The sequence below is a fragment of the Chiloscyllium plagiosum genome, unplaced genomic scaffold (genome assembly GCF_037043375.1).
Source record: "Chiloscyllium plagiosum isolate Xiang-an unplaced genomic scaffold, Cpla_swu_hap1 HiC_scaffold_37, whole genome shotgun sequence".
Classification (NCBI taxonomy): Eukaryota; Metazoa; Chordata; class Chondrichthyes; order Orectolobiformes; family Hemiscylliidae; genus Chiloscyllium; species Chiloscyllium plagiosum.
In genome coordinates this window covers 71,999,473-72,013,555 of record NW_028270175.1, presented here as the reverse complement: position 1 = coordinate 72,013,555, position 14,083 = coordinate 71,999,473, and the positions used below count along the sequence as shown (strand labels likewise).

Sequence of the window (14,083 nt, the reverse complement as noted above, 5' to 3'; positions counted from 1 at the left end):
TGCGTGTGTGAGAGAGAGAGAATGCGTGCGAGAGAGAATGCGTGTGTGTGAGAGAGAGAATGCATGTGTGTGAGAGAGAGAATGAATGTGAGAGAGAATACGTGTGTGCGAGAGGGAGAATGCATGTGTGCGAGAGAGAATGCATGTGTGAGAGAGAGAGAATGAGTGTGTGCGAGAGAGAGAGAGAATGCGTGTGTGGGAGAGAGAGAATGCATGTGCGAGAGAGAGAAAGAAAGCATGTGTGCGAGAGAGAGAGAATGCGTGTGTGCAAGAGGAATGAGAAAGCGTGTGTACGAGAGAGTGAGAATGCATGTGTGCGAGAGAGAGAATGTGTGCGAGAGAGAGAGAATGTGTGTGTGCGAGAGAGAGAATGTGTCTGCGCGAGGGAGAGAATGTGTGTGTGAGAGAGAATGGGTGTGCGTGAGAGAGAGAATGCATTAGTGAGAGAGAGAATGTGTGTGAGAGAGAGAATGCGTGAGAGAGAGAATGCGTGTGTGTGAGAGAGAGAATGTGTGTGTGTGAGAGAGAGAATGCATGTGCGAGAGAGAGAAAGAAAGCATGTGTGCGAAAGAGAGAGAATGCGCGTGTGCGAGAGGAATGGAAAGCATGTGTACGAGAGAGAGAGAATGTGTGTGTGCGAGAGAGAGAATGCGTGTGTGCAAGAGAGAGAATGTGTGTGTGAGAGAGAGAATGCGTGTGTGTGAGAGAAAGTGTGTGTGAGAGAGAGAGAATGCGTGTGTGCGAGAGAGAGAATGAGTGTGCGCGAGAGAGAGAATGCGTGTGTGCATGAGAGAGAATGCGTGTGTGCGAGAGAGAGAATGAGTGTGTGAGAGAGAGAGAATGAGTGTGTGAGTGAGAATGTGTGTGCGTGCGAGAGAGAATGCATGTGTGAGAGAGAGAGAATGCGTGTGTGCGAGAGAGAGAGAGAATGCGTGTGTGGGAGAGAGAGAATGCATGTGCGAGAGAGAGAAAGAAAGCATGTGTGCGAGAGAGAGAGAATGCGTGTGTGCGAGAGGAATGAGAAAGCGTGTGTACGAGAGAGTGAGAATGCATGTGTGCGAGAGAGAGAATGCGTGTGTGCGAGAGAGAGAATGTGTGCGAGAGAGAGAGAATGCATGTGTGCGAGAGAGAGAATGTGTGTGCGCGAGGGAGAATGTGTGTGCGAGAGAGAGAATGTGTGTGTGCATGAGAGAGAATGCGTGTGCGCAAGAGAGAGAATGAGTGTGTGAGAGAGAATAGGTGTGCGTGAGAGAGAGAATGCGTTCGTGAGAGAGAGAATGTGTGTGTGAGAGAGAGAATGCGTGAGAGAGAGAATGCGTGTGAGCGAGAGAGAGAATGTGTGTGTGCGAGAGACAGAATGCATGTGCGAGAGAGAGAAAGAAAGCATGTGTGCGAGAGAGAAAGAATGCGTGTGTGCGAGAGGAATGAGAAAGCATGTGTATGAGAGAGAGAGAATGTGTGTGTGTGAGAGAGAGAATGCGTGTGTGCGAGAGAGAGAATGTGTGTGTGAGAGAGAATGCGTGTGTGTGAGAGAAAGTGTGTGTGAGAGAGAGAGAGAATGCGTGTGTGCGAGAGAGAGAATGCATGTGTGCGAGAGAGAGAATGTGTGTGTGCGAGAGACAGAATGCATGTGCGAGAGAGAGAAAGAAAGCATGTGTGCGAGAGAGAAAGAATGCGTGTGTGCGAGAGGAATGAGAAAGCATGTGTACGAGAGAGAGAGAATGTGTGTGTGTGAGAGAGAGAATGCGTGTGTGCGAGAGAGAGAATGTGTGTGTGAGAGAGAATGCGTGTGTGTGAGAGAAAGTGTGTGTGAGAGAGAGAGAGAATGCGTGTGAGCGAGAGAGAGAATGTGTGTGTGCGAGAGACAGAATGCATGTGCGAGAGAGAGAAAGAAAGCATGTGTGCGAGAGAGAAAGAATGCGTGTGTGCGAGAGGAATGAGAAAGCATGTGTACGAGAGAGAAAGAATGTGTGTGTGTGAGAGAGAGAATGCGTGTGTGCGAGAGAGAGAATGTGTGTGTGAGAGAGAATGCGTGTGTGCGAGAGAGAGAAAGTGTGTGTGAGAGAGAGAGAGAATGCGTGTGTGCGAGAGAGAGAATGCATGTGTGCGAGAGAGAATGAGTGTGGGAGAGAGAGAGCGAATGCGTGCGTGAGAGAGAGAATGAGTGTGCAAGAGAGAATGCGTGCGTGAGAGAGAGAATGCGTGCGTGAGAGAGAGAATGAGTGTGAGAGAGAGAATTAGTGTGCAAGGGAGCGAATGCGTGCGTGAGAGAGAGAATGAGTGTGTGAGAGAGAGGATTCGTGTGTGCGAGAGAGAATGCGTGTGTGAGAGAGAGAGAGAACGAGTGTGGGAGAGAGAGAGTGAATGCGTGCATGAGAGAGAGAATGAGTGTGCAAGAGAGAATGCATGTGTGAGAGAGAGAATGCGTGTGAGAGAGCGAATGCGTGCGTGAGAGAGAGAATGAGTGTGAGAGAGAGAATGCATTCGTGAGAGAGAGAATTGGTGTGCAAGACAGCGAATGCGTGGGTGAGAGAGAGAGAATGAGTGTGTGAGAGAGAGAGGATTCGTTGTGTGTGTGAGAGAGAATGTGTGTGTGCCAGAGAGAGAGAATGCGTGTGTGTGTGAGAGAGAATGCATGAGAGAGAGAATGCCTGTGTGTGAGAGAGAATGCATGTGTGTGAGAGAGAGAATGCATGAGAGAGAGAATGCGTGTGTGAGAGAGAGAATGCGTGTGTGAGAGAGAGAGAATGCGTGCGAGAGAGAATGCGTGTGTGTGAGAGAGAGAATGCATGTGTGTGAGAGAGAGAATGAATGTGAGAGAGAATGCGTGTGTGCGAGAGAGAGAATGCATGTGTGCGAGAGAGAATGCATGTGTGAGAGAGAGAGAATGAGTGTGGGAGAGAGAGAGCGAATGCGTGCGTGAGAGAGAGAATGAGTGTGCAAGAGAGAATGCGTGCGTGAGAGAGAGAATGCGTGCGTGAGAGAGAGAATGAGTGTGAAAGAGAGAATGCCTGTGCAAGAGAGCGAATGCGTGCGTGAGAGAGAGAATGAGTGTGTGAGAGAGAGGATTCGTGTGTGCGAGAGAGAATGCGCGTGTGAGGGAGAGAGAATGAATGTGGGAGAGAGAGAGCGAATGCGTGCGTGAGAGAGAGAATGAGTGTGCAAGAGAGAATGCGTGTGTGAGAGAGAATGCGTGTGAGAGAGCGAATGCGTGCGTGAGAGCGAGAATGAGTGTGAGAGAGAGAATGCATTCGTGAGAGAGATAATTAGTGTGCAAGAGAGCGAATGCATGCGTGAGAGAGAGAGAATGAGTGTGTGAGAGAGAGAGGATTCGTGTGTGTGAGAGAGAGAATGTGTGTGTGCCAGAGAGAGAGAATGCGTGTGTGTGTGAGAGAGAATGCATGTGTGTGAGAGAGACAATGCATGAGAGAGAGAATGCGTGTGTGTGAGAGAGAATGCGTGTTTGTGAGAGAGAGAATGCGTGCGAGAGAGAATGCGTGTGTGAGAGAGAGAGAATGCGTGAGAGAGAGAATGCATGTGTGAGAGAGAATGCGTGTGTGAGAGAGAGAATGAGTGTGGGAGAGAGAGAGCAAATGTGTGCGAGAGAGAGAGAATGAGTGTGAGAGAGAATGCGTGCATGAGAGAGAGAATGAGTGTGGGAGAGAGAGAATGCGTGCAAGAGAGAGAATGTGTGCGTGAGAGAGTGAATTAGTGTGCAAGAGAGCGAATGCGTGCGTGAGAGAGAATGAGTGTGCGAGAGAGAGAATGCGTGCGTGACAGAGAGAATGAGTGTGTGAGAGAGAGGATTCGTGTGTGCGAGAGAGAATGCGTGTGTGTGAGAGAGAGAATGAGTGTGGGAGAGAGAGAGCAAATGCGTGCGTGAGAGAGAGAATGAGTGTGAGAGAGAATGCATTCGTGAGAGAGAGAATTAGTGTGCAAGAGAGCGAATGCATGCGTGAGAGAGAGAGAATGAGTGTGTGAGAGAGAGAGGGTTCGTGTGTGTGAGAGAGAGAATGTGTGTGTGTGAGAGAGAGAATGCATGAGAGAGAGAATGCGTGTGTGTGAGAGAGAGAATGCATGTGTGTGAGAGAGAGAATGCATGAGAGAGAGAATGCGTGTGTGTGAGAGAGAGAATGCGTGCGAGAGAGAATGTGTGTGTGAGAGAGAGAGAATGCGTGAGACAGAGAATGCATGTGTGGGAGAGAGAGAATGTGTGTGTGAGAGAGAGAATGAGTGCGCGCGAGAGAGAATGCGTGCGTGAGAGAGAGAATGAGTGTGGGAGCGTGAGAGCAAATGTGTGCGAGAGAGAGAGAATGAGTGTGAGAGAATGCGTGCATGAGAGAGAGAATGAGTGTGCGAGAGAGAGAATGCGTGCGAGAGAGAAAATGTGTGCGTGAGAGAGTGAATTAGTGTGCAAGAGAGCGAATGCGTGCGTGAGAGAGCATGAGTGTGCGAGAGAGAGAATGCGTGCATGAGAAAGAGATTGAGTGTGTGAGAGAGAGAATGTATGGGTGAGAGAGAGGATGTGTCTGTGAGAGAGAGAGGATTCGTGTGTGAGAGAGAAAGAATGCGTGTGTGCGAGAGGGCGTGCATGAGATAATGTGTGCGCAAGAGAGAGAAAATGTGCTAATGTGAGTGAGAAAGAGAATGAGCGTGTGTGAGATATGATGTGCTCATGCATGAGAGTGTGTGTGAGTGCTAGAAAGAAAGTGTGAAAGTGAGAGAGGAAGTGTGTGTGTATGTGAAAGAGTGAGTGCATGCGAGTGTGTGTGCGCATGTGAAAGAGAGTGTGTGTACAAGTGAAAGAGAGTGAGTGCGCACATGAGAGAGGGCCTGTGTGAGAGACTTTGCAAGTGTGTGAGAGAGAGACAGTTTTGGAGAGAGAGAGAGTGAGTGTGTGAAAGTGAGCATATATGAGATGGTGAATGTGAGTGTGTGAGGGTGCGTGTGTCAGAAAGTGTGTATGAGAGTGTGTGTATAAGTGTGTGTGAAACTGAGAGAGTATGTGGAAGCGAGTGTGAGAGAGAGTGAAGAGAGAGAAAGAATGAGTGAGTGAAAGTGTGTGTATGTCAGAGAGACAGAGATAGAGTGTGCGCGTGTGCATGTTTGTGTGTGAGTGTGAGAGAGAGATTGTGATAGTGCATGTGAAAAATGTTTGAGTGTGTGAAAGGGCATGTGTGTGAGGGACTGAATGTGGTATGTGAGGGTGTGTGTGTACACGTGTGAGAGTGTGAGTAAATGAGAGTGAGGGACAGTTAATGGTTTGTGGATCATTACTGGGACAGGGACATAAACACATGGTTTATACACAGTTACATTATAGAGGGACAGCACTGACACGGAAACTGGGCACGCCGATGGAAACACACACTCCCACCCACCCACCTACCACCCACACACACAGAGGCTTGGTCTCACTATCTCTCACACACACAGAGATATGGTCTCACTCTCTCACACACACAGAGGTATGGTCTGTCTTTCTCTCTCTCTCACACACACACACACACACCACCCACCCACACAGAGGCTTGGTCTCACTCTCTCTCACACACACAGAGGCTTGGTCTCACTCTCTCACTCACACACACAGAGGTATGGTCTATCTCTCTCCCTCTCTCATACACACACACACACACACGAGGCATGGTCTTACTATCTTTCTCACACAGAGACATATCTGTGACGATACTTGAGCTCAGACCCTCACTGACTCTCCCCCCCAGACTAAATCTGTGCACAGTGCCCATGTCCTGTGTTGGGGTGTGTCTGTGTGTCAGTGCCTCTATGTATGTGTGTATGTCGGTCTGTCTCTGTATGTGTGTGTGTATGTATGTCTGTGTGTGTGTGTCTCAGTGTGTGTCTGTGTGTCAGTGTGTGTCTGTGTGTGTGTCTGGGTGTGTGTGTCTCTGTGCGTATGGGGGGTGGTGAAGGCAGGGGATCTGTGAGGGTGAAATGTGGGTGTTGAGGGGCAGGCACATGATCTATGATTTAAATTCATAAACTCTGCCAATATTTTTGAGAAAGGGAAAGGAAATAAAAGACTCAAAATCAAGTTAGAAATGGCTGGATGTAGAGCAGTGCAGGGAGAGACAGACAAAGAGAGAGAGGCACACACATACAGGGACAGAAAGAGAGAGACAGAGACACAGAGAAGAGAGAGACACAGGGACAGAGAGAGAAGACAGAGAAAGATAGAGAGAGAGAGAGGGAGACAGAGAGTGGGACACACAGGGACAGAGAGAAAGAGAGAGAGAGACACACACAGGAACAGAGAGAGAAGGACAGAGACAGAGAGAGACACACACAGAGACAGACAGACAGGGACAGAGACAGAGATTAATTCTAGGAATCACACATACAGCAGGAAAACCCCAGGAAAACCTCAGCAAATATCCCCCTCTCCATTCCCAGCCCTGTGTGTGTGTCTCAGGAAGCCACCTACTGCCAGGCTCTGAGACACTAGTGTGGGAGTAATCTTTAATATTTTCAAACTGCACTGTCACAGCTTCAATAAAAAGGGAGTTGTTGCAATTCGGAAAGATGACACTTTGTTGCCCCCGAATTAACATCTCCGTGGGCAGCCAGATCCCACAAGGCTCCTGTCCTGGGAATTAACATGTCAATCAGACAGAGCCCTCCCCAGGGAGCAGACTGACAGACGATGCGACGTGTCAGAGAGGGCAGGGGTGGGCTTCACTAACCCCTCACCCAGAATAAATGTGTGCAAGGAATTGGTCAGATTCATTCTTCAACCCTGTTCTCTCTCTGGGTGGGGAGTGAGCCGCTCTCCCTGTCTGGCTGTGACTGTGTGACAGTGTGTGTGTGTGTTTAATAATGTTTCGAGCCTCTGGTTAATTGCTTTCTTATGATTTGTTTGTATTTTGATGTTGGTGTGAGGTTATGAAATGCATTGGGGATGGGAGAAGGGAGTTGGTGGGATTGTGTTTAACCTGGGATCTTGCTGTGTAATTTTGCAGCACACTGCTCTCGCTCCCCCCCCACTCCCCCCCCACCAACTCATCTCTTCTTTCTTTTATCCCGAGGAACTTTTGTTGGGAAAGCAGGAAAGCGAAGATCCAAAATGCCTGGGGGGCCAGGAAAGCCTTGGACAAGAACAACCGCCAGAGGACAGGGAGCACAGGCCTGAGGCCTGTTGGCCAGGCTGCAGCCCGTGGGGCCCAGGTGAGTGGGGGACTGTTTCTCCCCCCCCACCCGAGGTTTCATCTCTTCTGGGGGTGGGGGGTGAGAGCCTGGTTTGTCGGGGCCTCTGGTTAACTGGGGCCTGTCAGATCACGGGTTCGAAGCCTGGGGTTAAAGTCACCGGGGCATCGGTGACACAAACAGTTGAAACCCCCAGGATCTGGGAGAGGGGACTCCCTCGGGAGGGAACTCTAACCCAAAATATCTGACCCTCTGGAAAGGATTGTCACCCTCTCAGAGGAGAGTGGGTCATAGAGAGGGCAGGATGACCGAATTGGACACCGAGAGACAGAGAGTGAGAGAAAGAAATGGAGAATGGTGAGAGCAAGAGAGGGTGGGGGTAGTGTGAGATTGGGGAATAGCTGCAATATTGGATTCTGGGGTGACAGGAAATAATTAAACTGGAAATAAAAACCATCAGATTATCGAGCTTCTGTAGCACTCTCACTTGTGGGATCTTGCTGTGCGTCAATTGCCCTAATGCCACCGTTGCAGGCAATGAGTGGTTTTAATCAGCTAACCCATCATTTCAAAAACTTTTCAACATGAAAACTCAACTCACCACCCGATGTGTTTGTGTTTGGATGTTGCTGAGAAATTGTCTGTCTCACTGAGAGGGGAAAAGCTGGGATCTTGCTGTGCTATCTCCCTGTGAAAGATTTTCCTGCTCTGCCTCTTTCCTCCCAAAGGGATCTTCCTGGCCAGCTGAGGATTTGAAAAGTGTATGTTTGGGAGCAGGAAACCTTCAGACAAGACCTTCCTCCAGAGGGAGGAACGCAGTCCTGAGGCCTGTATGACAGGCTGCAGCCTGTGGGGCCCAGGTGAGTTTTGTCTGTGTATGACCCCGAGGTTTAAACTCCTCTCTCTGGGGAGGGGGGATGGCTATTACCGGGACCTCTGGTTAACCGGGTCCTGTCGGATTGGGGCCTTGTTGTATTTGAACAGGTTTGAAGCCTGGGGCTAAGGTAACTGGGGCCTTGGGATTTGACACAAATAGGTCAACCCTGTGTGTGTGGGGTTAGATTGCTGCTTGTGGGATCTTGCTGTGCGTACGTGTTTATTAATGTTTCAAGCCTCTGGTTAACTGCTCTGCGGTGATGTCTGTGTATTTCAGTGTCACTGGGATGGTCAGCAATTCATTCATTCATTCTGCAATAATGACACTGACCCAGGGTCACGTGGGAGATTGGGGAAGGCAGAGAGAGTTGTGGGATCGTGCTGTGCTTTTGGTGCCACTGTTGTATTTTATTTCAAATTGATTGTTTTTTATTTCTCAGTGTGTTTCCCCACCCCCTCGCTCCCCCAACCCTGGGAGTGAGCAGGAGATTGGATCCAGGAGCTGAAGCTGGGGACGACAGAGAGACAGAGAGAATTAAATCACTTCTGCCGCGAGGAATCATCACACAGAATAATCAGAAATTGTCCTGTCTCCTTGTCGTTCATTTACACACACACACGGGGACAAGAATGGTGGGGTTCAGGCTGTCTCTGGGAATTTTACCACAAGGCGGTGTGTTCTGGTCTGGCCTGGGGGAGACAAAAGGTGGGAGAAAGATGTGGAGGGGGAGCTGCTGCACAGACTGATCCCACAGGTGTCACTGCCTCCCTGTCTCACTCCAGCTTCAGGGACTGAGGGAGGGGTGGACGGAGAATGGGGGTGTGAAGTGGGTCAGACAGACAGAGAGAGAAGTGAAAGAGAGCACTGACTGTCCCAGTGAAAGGGTCATTGGTTTAAAATGGATTTGAGGCCTGGGGTTAAAGGACCCGGGGCCTTGGGATTGTGACACAAACTGGTTTCACCCCCAGGGACTGGGACGAAGGACTCCCGGAGGAGGGAATGAATACCTTAACCCTCCAAAGCCCCATTCTAATGTAAGAGTCATGCGAATGGGCCAGGGGGCTAAAATGTGAGAAATGAGAGACAGAAAGATCTTTGAGATGGAGACAGTGAGGCGGGGGGTGGGGGGGTGGGGGGGGGAACACAGAGGAAGAGATTTCTGTGATAGAGGGAGAGAGGGGGGGGAACAGAGAAATCCCAGAGATGGTGAGAGTAAGAGGGGAACAGAGAGAGGGGGGGGGGGGGGAACAGAGAGAGGGAGGGAAGAGAGAGAGAGAGATCTCAGATGGAGACAGCACAAGACGGGGATCAAAGTGCGCAGGGTACAGAGAAGGAAGGGGGAAATGTTTGGAATTTGTACAACAGGAGGATTGCACCCTCTTATCCAGGTATCAGCAGCAAACCCTTAACCAGCATCAGGGACACACACCATGTGTCTGTGGTTACCCGGCTGCTCGTGGGATCTTGCTGTGTGTGTTTCAAGCGAGCATCTGGTTAAAAGCTCAGTGGTGATCTTTATAATTTGATTGTGAAGATGCCGGTGTTGGACTGGGACAACACCAGGTTATAGTGTAACAGGATTCTCCAAAAGCTAGTGTTGTGTGATGTTTAATGTTATATATCGATATATATAGACACAGAGGGACGGGAGGAGGGGCGTGTGTGTTTTGGGGGCGTTTAATGGAGGGTCCTGTTGGATTGGGGGGAAAAGCTGGGATCTTACTGTGCTATCTCCCTGTGAAAGATTTTCCTGCTCAGCCTTCCCACAAATGCCTCCCAAAGGGATCTTCCTGGCCAGCTGAGGATTTGAAAAGTGTGTGTTTGGGAGCAGGAAACCTTCAGACAAGAGCTTCCTCTAGAGGGAGGAACGCAGTCCTGAGGCCTGTATGACAGGCTGCAGCCTGTGGGGCCCAGGTGAGTTTTGTCTGTGTATGACCCCGAGGTTTAATCTCCTCTCCCTGGGGAGGGGGGGATGGCTATTACCGGGACCTCTGGTTAACCGGGTCCTGTCGGATTGGGGCCTTGTTGTTTTTGAACAGGTTTGAAGCCTGGGGCTAAGGTAACTGGGGCCTTGGGATTTGACACAAATAAGTCAACACTGTGTGTGTGGGGTTAGATTGCTGCTTGTGGGATCTCGCTGTGAAAATGTGTCTATTAATGTTTCAAACCTCTGGTCAACTGCTCTGCGGTGATGGCTGTGTATTTCAATGTCACTGGGATGGTCAGCAATTCATTCATTCATTCTGCAATAATGACACTGACCCAGGGTCACGTGGGAGATTAGGGAAGGCAGAGAGAGCTGTAGGATCTTGCTGTGCTTTTGGTGCCATTGTTGTATTTTATGTCAAATTGATTGTTTTTTCTTTCTCAGTGTGTTTCCCCACCACCCCCCGTAACCCTGGGGCTGAGCAGGAGATTGGATTGGGGGAGAGACAAGGCGGGGGTGGGGAAAGGCGTGGGTGGGGAAGGAGGCTTGGGGGGGAGAGAGCAATGTGTTGTGGGGGAAAGAATGAGTGGGGCTTCCTCCAGAGGGGGAACGCAGTCCTGAGGCCTGTATGACAGGCTGCAGCCTGTGAGTCCCAGGTGAGTTTTGTCTGTGTATGACCCCGAGGTTTAATCTCCTCTCCTGGGGAGGGGTGCTGGCTATTACCGGGACCGCTGGTTGACTGGGTCCTCTCGGATTTGGGCCTTGTCGTTTTTGAACAGGTTTGAAGCCTGGGGCTAAGATAACTGGGACGTTGGGATTTGACACAAATTAGTCAACCCTTGACCAGCATCACCCACGCTGTGTGCGGGGTTAGATTGATGCTTGTGGGATCTTGCTGTGCGTACGTGTTTATTAATGTTTCATCAACTGCTCTGCGGTGATGTCTGTATATTTTAGTGTCACTGGGATGGTCAGCCAATCATTCATTCAATCAGCAATAATGACACTGACCCAGGGTCACATGGGAGATTGGGGAAGGCAGAGAGAGCTGTGGGATCGTGCTGTGCTTTGGTGCCATTGTTGTATTTTATTTCAAATTGATTGGTTCTTATTTCTCAGTGGGTTTCGGTGGGGAGAAACAAGGCATGGGGGGGTAAACAAGGCGGGGGGGGGGGGGAAACAAGGCGGCGGGGGGGGGAGAGAGAGAGAGAGAGAGAGAGAGACAGAGAGAGAGAGAGAGAGAACAGACAGAGAGAGAACAGACAGAGAGAAAGAAAACAGACAGAGAGAAAGAGGGCAGACAGAGAGAGAGAGAAACGCCCCATGGGGAGTTTACAATAGTCTGCCCTCTAGTGGGGACAGAGCACATTGCCGTGGGTCTGCCTGACTGCCCCATGGGGAGTTTACAATAGACTGCCCTCTACTGGGGACAGAGCACATTGCGTGGGTCTGCCTGACTGCCCCAGGGGAATTTACAATAGTCTGTCCTCTAGTGGGGACAGAGCACATTGCTGTGGGTCTGCCTGACTGCCCCATGGGGAGTTTACAATAGTCTGCCCTCTAGTGGGGACAGAGCACATTGCTGTGGGTCTGCCTGACGGCCCCATGGGGAGTTTACAATAGACTGCCCTCTAGTGGGGACAGAGCACATTGCCGTGGGTCTGCCTGACTGCCCCATGTGGATTTTACATTAGTCTGCCCTCTAGTGGGGACAGAGCACATTGCTGTGGGTCTGCCTCACTGCCCAATGGGGAGTTTACAATAGTCTGCCCTCTAGTGGGGACAGAGTACATTGCCGTGAGTCTGCCTGACTGCCCCATGGGGAGTTTACAATAGTCTGCCCTCAAGTGGGGACAGAGCACATTGCTGTGAGTCTGCCTGACGGCCCCATGGGGAGTTTACAATAGTCTGTCCTCTAGTGGGGACAGAGCACATTGCTGTGGGTCTGCCTGACTGCCCCATGGGGAGTTTACAATAGTCTGCCCTCTAGTGGGGACAGAGTACATTGCCGTGAGTCTGCCTGACTGCCCCATGGGGAGTTTACAATAGTCTGCCCTCAAGTGGGGATAGAGCACATTGCCGTGAGTCTGCCTGACTGCCCCATGGGGAGTTTACAATAGACTGCCCTCTAGTGGGGACAGAGCACATTGCCGTGGGTCTGCCTGACTGCCCCATGGGGAGTTTACAATAGTCTGTCCTCTAGTGGGGACAGAGCACATTGCTGTGGGTCTGCCTGACTGCCCCATGGGGATTTTACAATAATCTGCCCTCTAGTGGGGACAGAGTACATTGCCGTGAGTCTGCCTGACTGCCACATGGGGAGTTTACAATAGACTGCCATCTAGTGGGGACAGAGCACATTGCTGTGGGTCTGCCTGACCGCCCCATGGGGAGTTTACAATAGACTGCCCTCTAGTGGGGACAGAGCACATTGCCGTGAGTCTGCCTGACTGACCCATGGGGCGTTTACAATAGTCTGCCCTCTAGTGGGGACAGAGCACATTGCTGTGGGTCTGCCTGACCGCCCCATGGGGAGTTTACAATAGTCTGCCCTCTAGTGAGGACACAGCACATTGCTGTGGGTCTGCCTGACTGCCCCATGGGGAGTTTACAATAGTCTGCCCTCTAGTGGGGACAGAGCACATTGCCGTGAGTCTGTCTGACTGCCCCATGGGGAGTTTACAATAGTCTGCCCTATAGTGGGGACAGAGTACATTGCCGTGAGTCTGCCTGACTGCCCCATGGGGAGTTTACAATAGTCTGCCCTCTAGTGGGGTCAGAGCACATTGCCGTGAGTCTGCCTGACAGCCGCCGCTCTCTGTGCACACTCTCTCTTTCTCCTCTCTCTGTTCCCCTCACTCTGGCACCCTCTCTCTGACCCCCTCTCTCTGCCCACTCTCGCTGTCCTCCCTCTCTATGTCCCACCTCTCTCTCTCCCCCCATCAGCCCATCCTCTGTCTGCCTCTTTCTGCCCCCACTCTTTCTCTCCCCCCACCCTCTGTCCTCCCTCTCTTTCCCCTGCTCTCTGTTCCCCCGCTCTCTGTCCAACCGCCTGCTGCCCCCTCTCTCTCTCACCCCCCCTTTCTCTGTGCCCCCTCTTCCTCTGACCCTCACTGCCTCCCACACACCGTCCCCAGCCTGACCCTCACTGCCTCCCACACACCGTCCCCAGCCTGACCCTCACTCAGTCCCACACACCGTCCCCAGCCTGACCCTCACTCTGTCTCACACACCGTCCCCAACCTGACCCTCACTGCTGTCCACACACCGTCCCCAGCCTGACCCTCACTGCCTCCCACACACCGTCCCCAGCCTGACCCTCACTGCCTCCCACACTTCGTCCCCAGCCTGACCCTCACTGCGTCCCACACACCGTCCCCAGCATGACCCTCACTGCGTCCCACACACCGTCCCCAGCCTGACCCTCACTGCCTCCCACACACCGTCCCCAGCCTGACCCTCACTGCCTCCCACACACCGTCCCCAGCCTGACCGTCACTGCGTCCCACACACTGCCCCAGCCTGACCCTCACTCCATCCCACACACCGTCCCCAGCCTGACCCTCACTCGGTCCCACACACCGCCCCCAGCCTGACCCTCACTCAGTCCCACACACCGTCCCCAGCCTGACCCTCACTCTGTCCCACACACCGTCCCCAGCCTGACCCTCACTGCTTCCCACACACCGTCCCCAACCTGACCTTCACTGCGTCCCACACTCCGTCCCCAGCCTGACCCTCACTGCGTCCCACACACTGCCCCCAGCCTGACCCTCACTCCGTTCCACACATCGCCCCCAACCTGACCCTCACTCCATCGCACACACCACCCCCAGCCTGACCCTCACTCCGTCCCACACATCGCCCCCAACCTGACCCTCACTCCATCGCACACACCGCCCCCAGCCTGACCCTCATTGCGCCCCACACACCGACCCCAGCCTGACCCTGACTGCGTCCCACACATCGCCCCCAGCCTGATCCTCACTCCGTTCCACACATCGCCCCCAAACTGACCCTCACTCCGTCCCACACATCGCCCCCAACCTGACCCTCACTCCGTCGCACACACCGTCCCCAGCCTGACCCTCATTGCGTCCCACACACTGACCCCA

General features: G+C 52.0%; 1 long non-coding RNA gene across 1 annotated transcript; it reads left to right on the top strand.

Annotated features, from left to right (window-relative positions):
• The first annotated feature begins 7,056 nt into the window (after positions 1-7,056).
• Positions 7,057-8,613, top strand: LOC122545738 (uncharacterized). Its single transcript, XR_006310588.2, has 3 exons — positions 7,057-7,185; positions 7,893-8,024; positions 8,481-8,613. It is a non-coding gene; the product is annotated as an uncharacterized LOC122545738 (long non-coding RNA).
• Positions 8,614-14,083: the final 5,470 nt, after the last annotated feature.